Raw genomic sequence first — 19679 nt, 5'->3', positions numbered from 1 at the left:
AAGAAAGAATGTAGCAGTTTTTTCAAGGAAGAAACATAAATTAATATTTTAAATTGGAACACAAGTTTTGTAAGTTAATGGTGAAAATAAATGCATACACATTTACAAAAATATATACTGTTGAGAAGCTCTTTTGAATTGCATTAAGTAGGTAATATTTGCCTGTATAAATCAGACTCAACTGGCTAAAAGCTTCCCATGTATTTAATGGTGTCTAATATGTGCTGGAACACTTTGGTGGTTCATTTATTGAATATGAAACCAGAACAGATGATTCTTTGAACATTCAAGACAGGGCCCAAGGAGGGGTATTTATCAGCATCACTTAAATAGACAAATCTATAAAATATATCCAGAATTAAGATATACTCTATTATTCGGAGTTGTTTAACCAAAATCATTATCCAATACCTTGAGAAATCAGCCACAATGACAGAAGCACAGGTCCTATGAGTTTTACTCACATCAAAAACAGGAAGGAAGGAAGGAAAGAGGAAGGGAGGGAGAGAGGAGGGAAGGAGGGAGAGAGGAGGGAAGGAGGGAGGGAGGAGAAATCTGATACCTAACTAGCTTAAGTACCAATGATGAAAAGGAAAAATAACCTTTGCATAAGGCTTCTAGAAATAGCCAATTGAACCAAATCTGTTATTGAGCTATCAACACCAATTTTAATTGGCTTTATAGCCCAGTCCTTCCAAATTATTTATTCCCATAAAAGTGTTTTGATCTTTTTGCTATGGTGAGGGATGAAAAGTTTGAAATGAGAGTGAATAAAAAACCTGGAGAGGATGCCAACACAGCTCCTGATTATGTAAATATTGAATATCAAATTCATCTTCTCACAGTACCCAAATAGCCACCCCATTTCAGATTTTCATCACACATAACATATTTACCAATTCTGGTTTCCTAGGTTTGCACACTAGGTAATGGGGTTTCAACTTTTCCATTTTCTTATCTTACATAGACCTTTCCAACTTCAGTTGATTCTTTCTTCAAATGTGCATAAACTTAATCCTGTTCTCCATCATTCTATGACTGTTGCTGGCATGCTTTAAAAAAGAAAGAAGAAGCACTTTTAATTGCCATTAATTCCTATTTTTTTTTTTTTTTTTTTTTTTTTTTGAGATAGAGTCTCGCTCTGTCACTCAGGCTGGGAGTGCAATGGCTTGATCTTGGCTCACTGCAACTTCCGCCTCCTGGGTTGAAGTGATTCTCCTGCCTCAGACTCCCAAGTAGCTGGGACTATAGGCGTGTGCTACCACGCCTGGCTAATTTTTGTATTTTTAGTAGAGATAGGTTTTTACCACATTAGCCAGGCTGGCCTCGAACTCCTGATCTCAGGAAATCTGCCCACCTCCGCCTCCCAAAGTGCTGGAATTACAGACGTGAGCTACCGCACCTAGCCACAATTCCTATTCTTAAATATATAAGTCTAGAATCATCTCTTGCAATCACTATTTTTATTTTGTTACTTCTCCATTTAATAATGGCAGTTTTATACTTTTCTTAAATACCCATTTTAAAACCTCATTTCTTGTTATTATACATAATAAATTAATCAAGTAAACTTGCTGGCCTTAGCCCACTGTAACTTTACCAGAATCAGTCAGGCAGCCAGTATAGCAGTTAATAATACTTTGGCAGTGAGACAGAGCTAGGTTTGGTTTTTAGATGTGTGAACTTGGACATGTCAATAAATATCTTTGAGCCTCAATTTAGTCTTGTAAAATAGGCATAGCAATTAACCTAACAGGATTGTGGAAAAGGTTAAACGAGATAACTTGTGGAAATCATAGAAATGTTCATAAAAGAGGGAAAAGAAGATAATCAACTTCATACTCAGTACATTCGTTTAAAGATTTATTAGATGTTGTAGATGTATACAGATACACTTACACCCCAGCTAAGTACAGAAAACAAAATAGTTGTGTAATATTATACCCATTGATCTAGGTGCTGATTGTACAGAAAAATTCAGTTTGTAAAAATTTGGTACACTTACATGTACTTTTCTATTCTTATATTACACCAATAGAAAGTTTAAAAAGGAATTGTCCTGAAATTTTAGTAGGTTTGTATGGTTATAACAGGTAATATATCCTCGAGTCAGCATGCTGTGTGTGTATGTGTTTGCAATTTTCCCAACTGAATTCATGTACTTTTTAATGTTTCTAGTTCTATCACATACTGTTGTTTAACAGGCAGATTTCTTTTTTCCTTTCTGGGACAGTAGCACATTATTCTCTGATATCACTGTCTCTGTGAGAGAGTAGATCCGTCAATTGGGGGAGAGGGACATGTGCCACTCAGTCTACCGCCCTCCTCTTTTTATGCTATTTTACTGACAAAACATTATATCATAATGAAGTAATCTTCAGAATAATTGTTCTGAGTGATCTTTGTTTGCTTCCCTATATGTGAGTAACAGAATGCATACTATCAGGAAGGGTGTACTGTAAGGCCACAGAGGTGTATGAAGACAGCTAGCAGCCTGGACTCTGGTCAGAACTCTTTCCTTCCCCCACTGCTGCTTTTTTCTCATCACCTGCTTCCCTCTGCTCTCTTCCAACCAATATTCTCTACTTCTTAGATCCACAAAGTGACGTATGGTCAACTTACCCATCCTGTTTTAGCATATTAAAGTAAAAACCTAAATCTGACTCAAAATGAACACAAATATCATTTGATCTTAATTTCAGATTTTAGAACAGAAGCCACATGTGGCTCAACTTGACTCAGGCTTACTTCCCTAGTCCAGTCAGCTGTGGATGGGGTGTGAATTGTGCAGGGTGTGAAATGTGGCTGGCCAGGACTGGGGATAAGGGGGGTTGTTCTAAGAGAAAGACAATTGTTTCTTTTGAACTAGGCTGCCACACCAAAAGGCATACCTTTTTCTACTGTCTGTTCTGGTGTTTTGTTTTTGTTTTTGTTTTTTGTTTTTTTCCTTTTACTGTTTCTTCATGTTTCTCTCCATTCCTGGATTATCATTGCATCCTAGATGCAGTTTTGAATGACAGTCTGTTGTTTATCACAAAACCATGATTTCACTTAGAATATGATTTCATTTTGGCGGAAGCCCTAGTTGTTTATCATGTAGGAATTAACTTTTCTATGACCAAATTTAGTCACTCCTCACATTCCCACATTTCCGTCTTTGTAATTCAAGCTGTTTTCAGTAGGTGTATATTCCTGATTCTCTCATTCACTGATACCAGCCAAAACTCTTACAAGGTTCCCTCCATCTTCTTCATCTTGGTAAATGGCACTATCATTCAGCAATTGTTTGCTAAAACCTAGAATTCACCTTACGTCCAAATAATCCCAAATAATAATCAACAGGTCCAGTCAGTCTATCTCCAAGTTATAACCCAAATTTGACCATTTTTCTTCATCTTCACTAAGCCGTAGCCCTACTTTCAGTCTGCATAATCTCTCACTCAGACTGCTATGCAACCTGCTTCCACTCCATTTCCCTCACATCGGCCGGTTATTATTTAAATCATAAATCGATTATATCATTTCCATACTTACACCAGCAGTGGCATCCCATTGAAAGTAAAAAAACAAAAACAAAAACAAAAACAAAACTCAAAATGCCTTAACATATCCTAGGATGTCCTGCATATTCAAGTTCCTTCTCACCACCCCAGCATCACTTCCTACACTACACTTGAGCTACACTGGCCTTGTTTTCCAACCCTCAGAAAGGTCTCAGTTAATTCCCATCTCAGAGTGGTTGTCATTTCCCTGCCTGGAGCCCTCTTTCTTCATATCTTCCTGTGGCTCACTTCTCTACTTCTTTCAGGTCTCTGCTGAAGTGTGGCTTCTCCAGGGGGACCTTCCCTGACCACTGTACCTAAAATAATAATCACCGCTACGTCTCCAAGCCATCTTCATTTCTATTACCACGTGGTGTGTCTTTTTGCACTTATAATTATTTAAAATTGAACAGTATTTTGTCTGTTTTGTGTTTATTATCTCTCCATAAAAGTGGGAACTTTGTGCTTTTCACTTTTATATTCCCAGAGTCCGAAACAGTACATGACAAAGTAGGAGCTCAGTAAACACTTACTGAATAAGTAAATGGAAATTGATGAAAACATGAAGAACGAACCATCATTCTGTATTTTGTCTTTCTGGATAATGAGCCATGTATTAAACATCTTTACTGTTATTTTTCTACTCATTTCATAAGAGACAAAGCTTTATAACTTACTTCTGTGAATGAAATTCTTTTTGTTTCCTTACTACCATTTCATTCTTTCCTGTCATTCAAAACTCACCTTCTTCAGTATGTTCTTTCTTTGCCTCCATCCATTCTGATCAGCTCTTGATTCTTTAGGAGGCTTATTGCAGTGGGTGTGCCTCAGTATAGTAATACCTCATGTAGCTGACTGGGAAGCTCTCTTATTCAATTAGTGAAAAATGGATGTTCTCAGCATCAGAATTTTCCACCTGTTTGAGTTATACCAATTAAGAAATAAAAGAGTCCAAGCAGGGATGTTCCAGATATGGCTGCCCCACATAACACAGGATAAGAGTTCCTGGAACTCTGACTCAAGTCTGCAAAGATAAATTAATTAATCTATAGCTAATCCTACATTTAAAAAGAAATTATTGAGGACTTTTTGTTTTTGTTTTTGTCACTAAGTTCCAGTTTAGTGAGAGCTAAGCTAACACATTCAAGTCAAATGTTCCTTGGAAGAAGCTTTATAAAAATCAGATTTTCTCTGATCATTGCAATTAAGGGTTAACTTAAAGAAAAAAAATTAATTTCCGTAAGACTTCCACAGGTAGAAAGCAAAGCAATTTAAAACTTGTCAGAAATGGCTGGCATTTATGAAATAGTTTATTGTCAATTACACAGCTATACATAGCTATAAAAATTGGGACAGTTGGGAACTAAGAGTAATCAGTGGTACATCTCACATTTCCTCTAGATAACTTGTATCTAGGCTAGTTGTTGAAAACATAGAAGCAGAAAACTTAAAGATTGAAAAGTTCTTGGGGAATATGTTGCAGGTATAATTATACTCCTTATGTAACATATCTTGCAATCCTTCCTTCCCTCCCCATTCCATCCTAATTCTTGCTCCACATATTTTACAATATTTCTCTGACTTTAACCTTGCTCCTTCTGTTTTTCTGGCTTTAAATAGTTCTTGTGAAAGCTTTTAAAGTGTGTTTGAAAGACGTTTCCATCTTTGGATTTGAATTCATTCAGTCAGTCTTCGAGAGCAGATCCTTAAGTCCTCTTGAGTATTCTCTCTTCTTGTAATGAATTCCAGTGGTCCCAGGTTAAATGGTCTAGGTCAGTCTGGACATTCCAGAAGGGTCATCCTGTAGCAGCACAATGCCAAACCCCTTTTCCATGGACTTGTAGGGATAATTAGGGAATATTCCCTCTCCTCTGATATCTAATACTGTTGCCGCCACCTTCAGTTCTTTGTCACCACTGACACCTGAGTGTTTCTCTATTTCCAAAACATCGTCATCCCTCTCATTATCCCCCATGGATGCAGGCTTTCTTCCCTTTTTCTAGCTACAGTTCTCTTTTGTATGTCTTACTTTCAAAGTATGACTTTGGAGCCTAGAGAAATTTGTGCATATGGAACATAGCACTGCTGTCCTCTCCTCTCCTCTCCTCTCCTCTCCTCTCCTCTCCTCTCCTCTTCTCTCTTTTCTTGAGACAGAGTCTTGCTCTGTTGCCCAGGCTGGAGTGCAGTGGTGTGATCTTGGCTGACTGCAACCTCTGCCTCTTGGGTTCAAGCAATTCTCCTGCCTCAGCCTCCCGAGTGGCTGGGATTACAGGCACATGACACCATGCCTGGCTAATTTTTGTATTTTTAGTAGAGACAGGATTTCACTATGTAGGCCAGGCTGTCAGTACTGCATTTCTTTAAGAACTACAAGGAAATGGGTAACTGTGAAATCTATTTGCTGTTGAATAACATAGCTTTTTGGTTAGGATTGTGTTAAAGACTGTGATGGTGGTGAAGAGTTACAACCAGGAGCATCTAGTCATTTAAAAGTCAACATGGTATCTGAGCATCAAAAAAATAAAAATAGAAAATGGACATTATTATAGGGAGGCAAGAAAAGATGAAATTGCAAAAGCTTCTTTTGATTAAAAAAATTTAACCTGTAAGTCACTCTCTAAAACAGTAACAGATTTAGCTTTTTATATAGAAAATCAATTGATAATGAATTGATGACTAGATACTCAAAAACTGAAAAGGCAAAAGAGAAACACTAAACTAAGGTATTGTGTATGGAGCATGTGTGACAACTTCAGGAAACAGCTACCCCTAGGACTGGGGGAACAAAATGAAAAGGTTAAAATTATTAAAACTTAGAGGATTGAAGGAGGTTCTCTATGGACTTGTGAAGAGGGCTCCCTGTTTGACTGGTGTAGGTGGCTTGGACCTCAGAGGAATTTCCCATGAAGCTGGACCTCAGGTCTCTGAGGATGATGCTCCAGCCAGCTAGTGCTGGTGTTGCTGATAAGAGGCACTGAGACTGGTTCTGTATGAGTTGCAAAAGCTGCAAACTGGAATCAACTGTTGTTCCTGGAACCACCCGCCACTGCAGGGTGAAAGAGTGCCTCCCGAGAGACATAAGAATAACAAGCAGAAAAACAGACTCAGAAAGCAAATAGGAAGGAACAATCCCTTCTTCTTCTTCTAGCCTGCCACTCTCTTTCCCTCATGCCCTTTCATGGCAAATCCAAATAGAGAGCCAACTAGAGAAGGAAAAATGTGGCTTGAAATTTCAATCTCAGTATCATAAAGTGGACTACAGAAGAATGGGTTTTAGGTTTGGAGACAATAGCTTAATAAATTCTACAGGATGTTATTCAAAAACAGAAATAAATTCTCAGTTTCTGTTTTTATTCAGAGTCTTCTAAAATGTTCATAGTCTACTAAAATGCATGAAATGGTTCTAGAGTTCAATGAAATCAAAACGAGCAGTCACACTAAAATAAATTACTATCTGTATTTAGTACTGAGTACTATGCTTAATGATGTTTATCCATTTAACAGGCATTATATTATTCAACCTTACATTATCTGACACATTAAAACCATTTTCCACTTCGACCTCTTATTCTTCATTGGCAGAAAGCCAATCTCCCTTGTAGGAACATGGAAAGTACCAGAACTTTTCTCCCAGCCTCCGTTACAGCTAGGGCAAGGTCATAGTACCCAGCTCTGCCCAGTGAGTTCCTTGAGACAGTTTGCTCATGAGTTTTGGGAGAAGTTTTCCCTTAGCACAGGAGACTCAAGGCAAGAAGAGTCATTTGTCCTTTTCACTGGCCTAGTTGGGTCTGCATATGATGCTGGGAACCACTTTTGCTGTCTTGTAATTATGAAAAGAAACATAAGTCATCCTGAGGAAGGCAGAGAAGAAAGATGACACCATTGGAATCCTCCAACTTCTTGATATCTCAGGGAGGATAAAAACAGTTTCTCAATATTTCAGTTTTAAATTACATGCCCTGTTACTTGAAGCAAGAAGATACTAAACTGTTTCTTCAATAAACTTTTTGAGTATATGCTAACAATTTTTCTGTGGTCAGAGCAAGCTGTATAATTTTCCATCCATTTAAACATAACAGAAAGAGCATACTTCTAAATAAAAAGATTCTGGTCCCACAAATTTCTAAAAACTGATTTTCACTGAATATCAAACATACACCCACATATTGCTAAATCAGGATTAAGTATGATTTGAAGGGACAATGAAGTTTAAGGGTTTTGAAAATAAAATTGCTTTTGACACTTGTTTTTGTTTCTATGAATGTCATTTCCTGCTTGAGTCCGCTTACTGTCAATTAATAGATTCAGAGAGTTCAAGTAATGAAAGGTTAAAACAGAAAATGCAAGCTTTTTTGTTGTTTGTTTGAAACCTGTCAGTTCCTATGGTATTTGCTTTTTCTTTCTCTGGAGACTTTTGTCTCTTGCTACTCAGGTTTGAGCACTGATCTTTGGAGGATAGATTTTAATTAATGTAAAGTTTTAAGAATTGAAGCACTAAAATGATTATTTTACCTGTAAAAAGTAAAAAATATTAAGAATTGAGAGATCACAGTTCCCAGAGAAGAAATAACAAGCTGTTCTGTTAATGTTATAATATTTTGATTTATAGACATAGAATAAAGTAGACTAGTGGCCAAATCAGAACAGAGATATTTTTTCAGAAATTTTGGAACAGAAGAATAATCTACATTCTGAAATTATAGTGCAATATTGGAACACAGGGGATCTAAAAACAGTTCCTGAGCAGGGGAGAGGATTTCCTTCTCATTAAGTTTTTCTGCACACCATTATCACTAATGATAATAATGATATCCAAACTTTACCAAATTCTGCCCTCATGGACTTCCCTCTTTTGATTCTCAAGTGAGCTACCATAAATTCTGGAGCATGTGTCTAGGAATTTTCTGGTCATCTTTGTTAACTTGAAAATCACTCAATCCATAAATTTGGAAAGGAACCTGTATTTCTTATAAAAGGTTACAGGCTGTAAGGTGACATTTGACAGGTTGGGGAAGTGCGGCCAATGCAGCCTGCGGCAGAGCCTGTTAGCAGGCATTTTGAAGGAGGAGGGATCGGGGTAGGAATTTTATGTTGAATGACTTGGCTAAGCATACATATTTAACAAGGTACAGTAGGAGTTATGAATATTTATGGAGACAGTCTTAACATATGCATATTGAACAAACATGCATGGTACATGTGAGCCATGTTCACTTTGAGGTGGAGACTTAACAACTAAATGTATTACAATTGGACCCTAAATTTCAATAGGCACTTGGGACATTAGGACACTTGTGTTGCAGCCTCTGTAAACCGGCTAGAACCAGTCCATGATCAGTTCTTATCAGGAGAAAGTTACTGAAATCAGTCTCTTGTAATTATAGCTGGTGGAAAAGAGGCTGAGGGTCAGTTAATCAGTGCCTAGTGGAGCTGCAGTTGTTTGAACCTTGCTTATCTCAAGGTCAGTGTTTGTTTAGCTGCTAGAGAAAAAGAAAAACCTGTGGTGGATAGAACATAGTTCATTATTTACGTGTGGGGATACATGACTTAACTCTTGTCTGTCGTGTCCTTAGATCCTGTGTATAAGTTGGTATTTCATTGCCACAAAGAGTCTGTTTTGTCAGTCTTAAGATCTCTATTTTAACAGGAATGCTGGTCAGTTGTTGTGTCTAAACTGCAAAAGGGAGGAAGTATAATGAGTCATGCTTGACCTCCCGTCCCATCATAACCAAGAACTCAGTTGTTAAGGTTTTTCTGGGGTCTCCTTGGCCAAAAGGAGGTTCGTTTCATTGGTTGGGGACTTAGTATGTTATTCTTAGCTTACACTGTATACAAAATATTATTTTGATGATTATAGTCTAGATGACTTTTGTTGTTTGGGGGTTTTGTTAATGTTGGATGTGATCAACAATTCAATTCAACAATTACTGATTACCTAGTTTATTCCAGACTTTGTTCTAGACTTTGAGATATAGAGGTCAAGAAACTCACCGATAAACTGGGTGGATAGACACATAAACACATGGCTACAAGATGGTAAAAGTGCACTTAGTGATTCAAAGGCATCAGAGAGGGAATATGCTATTTGATGTATCTAGAGAGAAACTGAGTCAGAAAATATCTTGCCAGAGAAATTTGTATCTGAATTGGAGTTTAAAAGAAAATTTCATGCCTGTAATCCCAGCACTTTGGGAGGCCAAGGCAGGTGGATCACAAGGTCAAGAGATCGAGACCATCCTGGGCAACATGGTGAAACCCTGTCTCTGCTAAAAATACAAAATATTAGCTGGGCGTGGTGGTGCATGCCTATATTCCTAGCTACTTGGGAGGTTGAGGTAGGAGAATCATTTGAACCCAGGAGGTGGAGGTTGCAGTGAGCTGAGATTGTGCCACTGCACTCCAGTCTGGTGACAGAGTGAGACTGCATATCAAAAAAAAAAAAAAAAAAGGAATTTTATAGTTTAATTATCAGCCAGTATGAAAGAAAAGGAATTTACATAATACTCCTTCTTTCCATTTTTAGGGAACATAGTAAAGGTACAAAGGCACAAACTCTGGTCTTTAGTTATTTCTTGAAAGTAAGATACATATGGTGAGAACCAAGGCTTAAAAAGACAGGGAGACTGGGCTGGAGGGGCTCAGGTGACTTACTAAAATGGTTCACATGATTCTGCAGATGAAGAGATCCTGCGGGACTTTTGCTATAAGACCATCACCCTGATGGCAGCATGAAGTCCAAAAGCAGTGGAGAGGATATGAAAAATGTCCAGTCAAGAAATGAAAAGCACTACCTTCCCCTCAAAAACAATAGTTTTTGAGTATATGAATGAAACGTGCTAGCCAACTAAACTCAGAATTTCCCTTAGATCTTCACTGTCAAGATCTATGAATGTTACATATATGAAGACTTGGGTATAATGAAAAATAATCTAAAGTAGAAAACTACAGACAGCAGGACTTAGAGGATCAATAAGAACTTTTCATCAAACTTTCTCACCTTTATTAACACTTAGCTTTCCATTCTTTTTTTCTCACTTTTCTGCCTACTTCCTTTCTAAGGTTTTATGCCATTCTCCTCTATCTGGTCTAATAGTTCCTCTAATTACCTCTTTCTCTTCCACTCCTGCTTCCTTCTCCTAATTTTCTTTCTTTCTTTCTTTCTTTCTTTCTTTCTTTCTTTCTTTCTTTCTTTCTTTCTTTCTTTCTTTCTTTCTTTCTTTCTTTCTTTTTCTTCCTTTCTTTCATTTCTTTCTTTCTCTCTCTCACTCTCTCTCTTTCTCTTTCTCTTTCTCTCTTTCTTAATTTTTTTTTTTGGTTTTTGAGACAGAGTCTCACTCCTGTCACCCAGGCTGGAGTGCAACGGCATGATATCTTGGCTCACTGCAACTTCCGCCTCCCTGGGTTCAAGCAATTCTCCTGCCTCAGCCTCCTGGGTAGCTGGGACTACAGGTGTGCACCACCACGCCTGGCTAATTTTTGTATTTTTAGTAGAGACATGGTTTCACCATGTTGGCCAGGCTGGTCTCGAACTCCTGACCTCTGATGATCCACCTGCCTTGGCCTCCCAAAGTGCAGGGATTACAGGCATGAGCCTCCATGCCTGGCCAATTTTTTTTCTTTTTATGCTCTTTTTTTTCCCCTTTGCTTTATCTGAGAACTAATGATGAATTAAAGAACAATAAAAATAACGAATATTTTTAAAGACCCACTAAATCTTCTAGACTAGATGACTCTGGGCTCACTTTGCACACAACATGAATTCTAGGTCCCAAAGAGAGCTACTGAAAGTAAACACAAGACACATTCTCTTTCTGAAAGGTGATAAAAAAGAGGATAATAAAACAACATCTAACTTATTTATCTTCCTTGGAAGAAAATACCTCAAGGAAATGCCTCAGGATTGAGATGAGTGCCTTCATTTTTGCAAAAACGCATTAAAGTGCCATGAACATGAGGTTATTTAATAGATATGACCTGCCTCTTCTTTGATATCCTTGGATTATGATCTTTAGAAGTTAATTCACAGCTATTCTGTTAGGTTTTAGTTGATGTAATTCTCAGAATCATAGACTTTGAAGTAGGAGAATTAGACAACCTCAAATCAGGATGGGAAATATGTCTAGTTAATAGTGGCACAGCATAAAAGAAAAACACAGGGCCGGGCATGGTGGCTCACGTCTGTAATCCCAGCACTTTGGGAGGTCAAGGCGGGTGGATCATGAGGTCAGGAGTTCAAGATCAGCTTGGGCAAGATGATGAAACCCGTTCTCTACTAAAAATACAAAAATTAGCTGGGCACGGTGACAGCCGCATGTAATCCATCTACTTGAGAGGCTGAGGCAAGAGATTCACTTGAACCTGGGAGGCGGAGGTTGCAGTACGCCAAGATGGCGCCACTGCACTCTAGCCTGGGTGACAGAGCAAGACTCCTTCTTAAAAAAAGAAAAAAAGAAAAACACAAAAACAATACCCCAAAGTATACTAATGGAGAAGTACTCACAGTGTCCTTTTGCGGTCCATAAAGGCATACATTGTTTCTGATTATCATGAATAAAGAGAAAGAAAAAAGTGAGGAATCAAACTATAAGGAAATAAGCTTTTAAGGTTACACATTTTAATTACATTTAAAAAATGCTAATTCCAAGCAAGTATACATAGACCATGAGAGGAAGGATATTATCACAGTATCTTAAAACAAACAACAACAACAACAACAACAAAACAACACTTTACCCTAATTGACAATTTGGCCTGTATGTATTCTGTTCTTATGATATTCAGTGCTCTGAAAAGCTGAAATAATGAACAAGGAATTCTGCCACCCATAATGGCCTCTCTGAGAGGACAGTGTTTTCTTTAGATATATAGATATAGTTTACGTGCAATAGCCTTTACCTACTGCAGGCCACCAGACAAGGACTTTTAAGAAAGAATGACTAGGCTGTGCATGGTAGCTTATGCCTGTAATCCCAGCACCTTGGGAGGCCGAGGTGGGTGGATCACTTGAGGTCAGGAGTTTGAGACCAGCCTGGCCAGCATGGTGAACCCTCGTCTCTGCTAAAAATACAAAATTAGCTGGCCATGGTCCCAGCTACTCAGGAGGCTGAGGCAGGAGAATCACTTGAACCTGGGAGCCAGAGGTTGTAGTGATCATGCCACTACACTCCAGCCTGGACAACAAAGATTGTACCACTGCACTGCAGCCTGGGCAACAAAGTGAGACTCCATCAAAGAAGAGAGAGAAAGAGAGAGAGAGAGAGAGAGAGAGAGAGAAAGACTCTGTGGGAAATATCAATATCTCATGACTTAAAGGTGAACAGTGATCCTTTCTTTTCTTTTTATGAGTGTTTCTCTGTAAGGATGGTGTATTAGTCTGTTCTCATGCTGCTAATAAAGATATACCCAAGAGTGAGTAATTTATAAAGAAAAGAGGTTGAATGGAATCACAGTTCCACATGGCTGAGGAGGCCTCACAATCATGGCAGAAGGCAAAGGAGAAGCAAAGGCATGTCTTATATGGTGGCAGGCAAGAGGACTTTTGCAGGGGAACTCCCATTCATAAAACCATCGGATCTCATGAGAGTTACTCACTACCATGAGAATAGTATGGGAAAACCCCTCTGCATAATTCAATTATCTCTAGCTGGCCCCACCCTTGACACATGGGGATTATTTCAATTCAAGGTGAGATTTGGGTGGGGACACAAAGCTTAAGCATTTCATTCTGCCCCTGGCCCCTCCCAAATCTCATATCCTCACATTTCAAAACCAATCATGCCTTCCCAACAATCCCCCAAAGTCTTAACTCATTTCAGCATTAACTCAAAAGTCCACAGCCCAAAGTCTCAGCTGAGACGAAACAAGTCCCTTCTGCTTATGAGGCTATAAAATCAAAAGCAAGTTAGTAAATGCAGTCATCCGAAATGGGAGAAATTGGCCAAAACATAGGTGCTACAGGCCCTGCAAGTTTGAAATCCAATGGGGCAGTAAAATCTTAAAGCTCTGAAATGATCTCCTTTGACTCACCTCCAGATCATGCTGATGCAAACAGTGGGCTCCCATGGGCATGGGAAGCTCTGCCTCTGTGACTTTTCAGGGTACAGCTTCCCTCCCAGCTGCTTTCATGGGCTGGTGTTGAGTGTCTGTGGCTTTTCCAGGCACACAGTTGAAGTTGTTGGTGGACCCCTGCTCACAGCTCCACTAGGCAGTGCCCCATGGAGGACTCTTTGTGGGGGCTCCAACCCCATATTTCCCTTCTGCACTGCCCTAGCAGAGGTTTCCTGCAGCATACTTCTGCCTGGGCATCCAGGCATTTCCATACATCCACTGAAATCTAGGTGGAGGTTCCCAACCTCAGTTCTTGACTTCTGTGTTCCTGCAGACTCAACACCATGTGGAAGCCACCAAGGCTTGGGGCTTACACCTTATGAAGCAATGACCTGAGTTGTACATTGCCTCATTTTAGCCATGGCTGGAGCTGAAGCAGCTGGGACACAGGGTACCATATCCCCGGACTGCACACAGCAGGGGGGCCCTGGGCCAGCCCTATGAAACCATTTTTCCCTCCAAGGCCTCTAGGCCTGTGATGGGAGGGGCTGCTGCAAAGGTCTCTGACATGCCCTGGAGACATTTTCCACATTGTCTTGGTGATTAACATTTGGCTCCTCATTGCTTATGAAAATTTCTGCAGCAGGCTTGAATTTCTCCCCAGAAAATGGGATTCTCTTTTCTATCACATCAGCAGGCTGCAAATTTTCCAAAATTTTATGCTCTACTTTCTCTTAAACACTTTGCTGCTTGGAAATTTCTTCTGCCAGATACCCTAAATCATCTCTTTCAAGTTCAAGGTTCCACAGATCTCTAGGGCAGGGGCAAAATGCTGCCAGTCTCTTTGCATAGGAAGAGTGACCTTTACTCCAGTTCCCAAGAAGTTCCTCGTCTCCATTTGAGTCCACCTCCACCTGGACTTTATTGTCCATATCACTATCAGCATTTTAGTCAAAGCTATTCAACAAATTTCTAGGAAGCTCCAAAGTTTCCCACATCTTCCTGTCTTCTTCTGAGCCCTCTAAACTGTTTCAACCTCTGCCTGTTACCTAGTTCCAAAGTTACTTCCACATTTTTGGGTATCTTTACAGAAGTGCCCTTCTATCTGGTACCAATTTACTGTATTAATCTGTTCTCATGCTGCTGATAAAGACATACCTGAGACTGGGTAATTTATAAAGGAAAGAGGTTTAATTGACCAATAGTTCCACATGGTTATGGAGGCCTCACAATCATGGCAGAATGGGAAGCAAGACTTGTCTTACATGGTGGCAGTCAACGGGGCTTATGCAGGGGTACTCCCATTTATAAAACTATCAGTTCTCATGAGACTTATTCACTACCACGAGAACAGTATGGGGAACTGCCCCCAAGATTCAATTATCTCCACCTAGTCCCACCCCTGACACATGGGGATTATTACAATTTAAGGTGAGATTTGGGTGGAGACACAGTCAAGCCATATCAGATGGTAAAGAGTGAATAACACATCTGTATTTCTGTGTTATTCTTTCATTGATTGTTTATTGGAGGAGGGGCTGGGACCATAAAATTTATTTCCTTACTCTGTGGTAGTAGTTGTTTGCCAAAAAGCTGAAGTATTCCTTTAGGAAATAAAGTTCTATTTTGTATCATATAGGTGTGATGTGAATTTACTATATATATATATATATATATTTTTTTTTTTTTTTTGGAGACGGAGTCTTGCTCTGTCACCCAGGCTGGAGTGCAGTGGCACGATCTCAGCTCACTGCGAGCTCTGCCTCCTGGGTTCACGCCATTCTCCTGCCTCAGTCTCCCGAGTAGCTGGGACTACAGGCGCCCGCCATCACACCCGGCTAATTTTTTGTGTTTTTAGTAGAGATGGGGTTTCACTGTGTTAGCCAGGATAGTCTCGATCTCCTGACCTCCTGATCCGCCCACCTGAGCTTCCCAAAGTGCTGGGAATACAGGCGTGAGCCACCGCACCTGGCCATGAATTTACTATTTAGGATGTCTTTGACCCATAAAAAATACATTTTTATTTGGTAATGGGTAATTCAAGAATGGTGTTGATAAAATGAACAGTTCTCTGCAATAATCAGGTAGAATACATTTTATTTCTGGGTCAGAATCAGAGCTTCAAGGCAATGCTATAATAATATTCTGTTCACTGCTTGACCATGGAACTTTGACTTTATTATTATTCAACAGTAATAGCCACATACTTCCTAGGTGTTAGTAGAATCATGTAAAATGGTGGTGTTGAAATTTCCAGACTGAAAAAGAAGGTACCTCCTGGTGCTTCATTTTCTCTTCTCAGATTTTTTTTTTTTTTTATTGTGTTCAATGAAAACACACACACACAAAATTTCAAAGTTTTAATGCTTCTAAGAACAAGGAGTATTTGTCAACAATCTTCCAAACTCTAAAAGGAATCAGCATTGGAAAAGGTGAAACTCTAAAAGGAATCAGCATTGAAAAAGGTGAAGATGGGTCCTAAGGCAAGACAGAAGAACCAAGCAGGAGGAGACTTTGGTGTTCTCATTCACACCTACTGAGATCCTTTACCAAGACATGGGCCACAGACAGAGTTAGCGCCCAGCATCTTATTTTATGTGAGTGGCTTTCTCTGAGAGCCAAGTCTGTTTCAAATCGTTTTTTTTCCCCCACCATAGCAAAGCTTGGACTTTAAGTCTCATAAATGCAGAAGAGTGTGGGATGTGACAGCAGTTGTAGGTTGGGCTAAAGGCAGCAGGATCTATGGAAGTATTAGTTCTAAGAGTTGTCAATTCTTATGTAACGCTTTAGGCAAGAGAAGGTAACAGATTGCTCCAAATTATTCAGAAATAAATTCCGCATAGTCAGGTGGAGGAACAGATGACTCTCCACTGTGCATCCAAACCACAACCTGATAGGAAATTGCTGGAGGCTGGAAACATGACAAGAACTGCTTCATTGGAACTTCAGCATAGAAATAAGACAAGTGGATTCTACTTTGTGATCATCACCATTTACAATTAAGGTAAATGGTGATTTACAATTAAGGTAAATGGTGATTTACAATTAAGGTAAATGGTGATGGTCACAAAGGAGAATCCACTTGTCTTTTCTATTGGCAAACATCAGACTTGCATTAATCCCTTTTTAATTAAGTTTGGTAAAGAGGAATAAAAAATATGAACTTTTCAAAATATCCTAAAATAAAAAAACAGGGAGAAATTTGTCTTCAAGATATACTGTAACAGCATTCTTTTGGAAAAACACATTGAAAGGGTATGGAAGATATCTTTTAAAAGCATCTGCTTTGTTTATTCAAAAAGATCCATGTGTTTTGACATTGAAACAAGATTGATGTTTAAGAAGTTATTAATAAATCACCAGCTTGAAATAAAAATAAAGCTCTGCTTAGGTAGGAGCATAAATGATAAGGAAGCATAATATAATAAAAGTTTCCAGAAACCAAATTAAAAAATTAAAATCTGAACTAAAAATAGTAAAGCGCAGAATTGAAGTTGTAGGTAATTGAGTTATTTATTCAGATGCAAAATGTAATAAGCTTTACAAAAATGCAGGAAGAAAAGAGAAAAGATGCCACTAATAAGAAAGTTGATAGTAGATATGGGAACAGACATTCAGTCTAAAAAAACAGTTTTCCCAAAGAGGAGATGAGCGGTCTATAAAACAGAGACAGTAGTTAAGGATATAATAAGAAACCGTTTTTTCATGCCAAAAAAAAAAAAAAAAAAAATTACTCCATGTCTCATTTTAGTCAAAACTGAGTAAACTGATAAGCATCCAGATTTTCCCCGTTGTTTTTGAACATTTAAAAAATAATAGCAGCATTTTAAACAGAATGCCAGAAGAAGATAAACAATATACTGGCAGGACAAAATCAAATCAGCCTCAGACCTCAAACCAGTATTTAACACTAGAGGACAATAGAACAAGTGTCTACAGAGAAGAATGCATTGTAATCCATGAATTCTATAACCACTAAATTGTCATTCATATGTAAAAGCAGCAAACATTCTGAAACATCTATAATATATAAGTAAGGTAGGAGACCGGACTTAACTCTGGAGGCAGGGCTCGAGTACTGGACCAAATTGAGGACTAACTAGAGCAGAGACTTGGTGGAAGCAGTTTTCCATAAGACACAGCTGCCAGTGTGTCATGTTAGTTTATCACTGCCATGGCTACACCCAGAAGTTACCACCTCTTGCCATGATAATAACCCTATGACCCAGAAGTTACCACCCTTTTCCTAGAAATTTGTACATAATCCAACCCTTAATTTATATGTAATTAAAAGTTGGTATAAGTATGACTGCAGAATTGCCTCTGAGCTGCTACTCTGGACACATTGACTATGTGGTAGCTCTGCTCTTCAAGAAGCAGTAATTGTTCTACTGCTATACACCGCTGCTTCAATAAAAGTTGCTGTCTAACATCATGGGTTCACCCTTGGATTCTTTCCTGGGTAAAGCCAAGAACCCTCTCAAGCTAAGCCTCAGTTTGGGAGCTTGCCTGTCCTACATCATCAGTACTCAGAAAACCTACCTGACATTAATTTTCTAATGGGAAATAAATATTTTAATGATATATTTCAGCCAACTAATACATAAAAATAAGATTTTAAATGGGGAAATTGTCATATAAAAGACTTGGAGGCAATTATTAAAATTACCATGGAGCTGGCCGGGCGCAGTGGCTCATGCCTGTAATCCCAGCACTTTGAAGGCTGAGGCAGGCAGATCTTGAGGTCAGGAGTTCGAGACCAGCCTGGCCAATATGGTGAAACACTGTCTCTACTAAAAATACAAAACATAGCCAGGGATGGTGGTGTGCACCTGTAGTTCCAGCTACTCGGGAGGCTAAGGCAGAAGAATCACTTGAACTCAGGAGGTGGAGGTTGCAGTGAGCTGAGATCACACCACTGCAACTGCACTCCAGCCTAGGCGATAGAGCAAGATGCCATCTCAAAAAAAAAGAAAAAAATTATTATGGAGCTAAAGCTATGAATTGTTATAAAACTGAATGCAGTTGTCAAAGAATTTTGAAATAGAAAACACATAATGTAAAAAATTGCTTATGCCTAAAATAAATGTAGCAATAAAAGCCAAGAGTCGGTAGATTTGGTTTCATTCTTGATGTAGGATAAACAGAAAATATAGCTTCAAGTGTTTTGTAAAATCATTACCCATATACTTAAAAACTAGAGATGTATTTTCTAAATCACTAGAGAAAGGAAGGGCAAAATATAACCCAAAAAGTTAATGTAATTTTTTAAAGTGAAAAAAGAACAAAAGTATAAAAAGTGTCATAAACTGATAATAAATTAGAAATTTAAACATAAATGTATATGTATATATTGATAACTATGATAATGGTCAACTAAAATCTTCAAAACTTATGATAGCGAGAACACTATATATCAAAACTTTTATCATTCTGTTTCTGAAGCAAATTTGTAACTTTGAATAAAAACTGCTCCCAATTTTTACAACCCTTCACTTGCTGTGAGTCAGACTTTGGACTAAGAAGTCAAGTCCAGGGGCTGGGCGTGGTGGCACACGCCTGTAATCCCAGCACTTTGGGAGGCCGAGAAGGGCGGATCACGAGGTCAGGTGATCGAGACCATCCTGGCTAACATGGTGAAACCCCGTCTCTACTAAAAATACAAAAAAAATTAGCAGCCCGATGTGGTAGCGGGCGCCTGTAGTTCCAGCTATTGGCGAGGCTGAGGCAGGAGAATGGCGAGAACCCGGGAGGCAGAGCTTGCAGTGAGCCGAGATCGCGCCACTGCACTCCAGCCTGGGCTTTGAGACTCCGTCTCAAAAAAATAAAAAAGTCAGGTCCAGGGATAAATAAGTGACTGAGATGGTGCTAACTTCAGAATTTGTCTCCCCTCAAAACCCTTTGTTACTCCCAAAGCCCAGATTATTGCCTGATGCTCTCCTTAGAAAAAAAATTAGTTCTTTGTACAAATAGATGCTGGCTGCCAAAGCTTTAAGCAAATATATCTAAACCTGGAAGCATATCACTTAGACTTAGGCCGGGCACGGTGGCTCACGCCTGTAATCCCAGCACTTTGGGAGGCTGAGGCGG

At 39.0% G+C, this 19679-nt stretch overlaps 1 protein-coding gene across 1 annotated transcript in view; it reads left to right on the top strand.

Annotated features, from left to right (window-relative positions):
* CAMK4 (calcium/calmodulin dependent protein kinase IV) overlaps positions 1 to 19679 on the top strand; it is a 258982-nt gene that overhangs the window by 167440 nt on the left and 71863 nt on the right. The gene's annotated exons all lie outside the window — the stretch shown is intronic.

This window comes from Macaca thibetana, chromosome 6, assembly GCF_024542745.1.
Source record: "Macaca thibetana thibetana isolate TM-01 chromosome 6, ASM2454274v1, whole genome shotgun sequence".
In the NCBI taxonomy this organism is placed as follows: domain Eukaryota; kingdom Metazoa; phylum Chordata; class Mammalia; order Primates; family Cercopithecidae; genus Macaca; species Macaca thibetana.
Note: the sequence above shows the minus strand (reverse complement) of the source record. Positions and strands in the feature narration are given on the sequence as shown.